The sequence below is a fragment of the Entamoeba invadens genome (assembly GCF_000330505.1).
Source record: "Entamoeba invadens IP1 unplaced genomic scaffold scaff_1105074725991, whole genome shotgun sequence".
NCBI lineage: Eukaryota > Evosea > Mastigamoebida > Endamoebidae > Entamoeba > Entamoeba invadens.
Genome location: NW_004440432.1, coordinates 192,181 through 193,837, shown reverse-complemented (window position 1 = coordinate 193,837; position 1,657 = coordinate 192,181).

The following is a 1,657-nucleotide window of genomic DNA, read 5'->3' as shown; positions in this document are numbered from 1 at the left end:
AAGTTTTGGTAATTTTACGTTTCCAGAATGTTCATAACAATAGTAGTTCCATTTAGTAATTAAACTTTCATTTGTTATCCATTTCAATATTTCCAAAATTATTGATGCATCTTTTTGATGTATCCACATCCATTTCTCGGCTACATTTAATCTATGACACAGACAATAATTATGAGAGAAAAAATTGGCAACAATTGGAAATTTAGATTCAACTTTTATGCTTGATATATAACGGCTCAGATAGCCAGCAACTCCTTCTTGCATACTTGTCAAAACTATCGCACCTTCAGAAACAAAAGCAACACATTTTGATAACACCCCGAGATATTCCGTTTCTATCACATTTTTAATCAATTCAAACGTATTTACCGCGTTTGTTGAACCACGAAAAATACCAAGTTTGACTTTCTTTTGAATTATAGTAAAATCAAAGAAAACGAAACGACATATCATTCAAAATATTTCATCACCACCTTTTCTGGTTGAGTCCAAAATGCAACCATAACACACAATCACTAAAACATTTTTTAGTTTCTTTTATATCTCTATCTTGATATTTTAAAGATAGTTCCACACAACTTGAATAACTTATTTTGACTTTTATCTGTTCAAAAACATTTTCACCAAAAAATGTTTTTCCAAATAATTCAATCATTCCTTTTATAAACTCACATTGTTTCTTTGAAAAACACTCAACAATTCGCAATCTTCGAACAAATAGTGAAAATAATTGTGATTGTTTTGTCACTTCGTTTGATTTGTCTTTTGTTTTTGATGTTGCTATTTCTCGCAACAAATTAGCGGTTAAAGACCAGTCACGTGTTTGTTTTATTATTAAAATTAACGAATCAATGTCATCATCGTTAATATAATCAAATTTCATTTCAGTCTCTATTATTTTTTTGTTTTGAATAATTTCTGTTGGACATTCTTCGAATATTTTACACCCATTTTCATGATATTCTGGATTTTGTGTTCCCAAGTTATCACAAAAAATTAGATCAATGTTCTGAGTCTTTGTGTGTTTATAAAATGCAGGGTCTTTTTTTCTTTTACCAAAATCCTTTTCAAATATTTCACCGCAGCCATTTTTTACAAAAACACATATTTGTTGAAAATTACCTTTGTTTGCAACCTCTTCGGCGACATTATCATAATCTTTGGGACATGTGTAATACTGTTTGATAAAATTATTCTTTGTTTTTTCTTTTACGTAATATTGGTTGGATCCCCCGCAGTAATGTTTGTGGAAACTTTTTTAATGTAGTCGAGATTGTGTTTCACGAAAAAATACGCTGGCAAAACCAACAGTAATAACAATGATGACCATTATTGAAATAAACTGGGATCAACAATTTATTTGTTACGCATGTATTTTTTATTTTACGATGTGTGTCGATCTGATCAAGAGACATGAATTTGTAGTTTAAAATAAAAAGCTTTTTGTTTATTCATTTTACCCTAACCATTAATAAAAAAATTGTTAAATAATAATTTATTTATTATAAAAGTATATAAACATTAATTATTTTTATGTTTTTTATATATAAATAAAATAATGATAATAAAAATAATAAATTTTCATTTATATTTATATTTTTGGTAATAAAAAGTAAATAATGTCTCATATTTTTATTGTTATATGTTTCAGATCGAA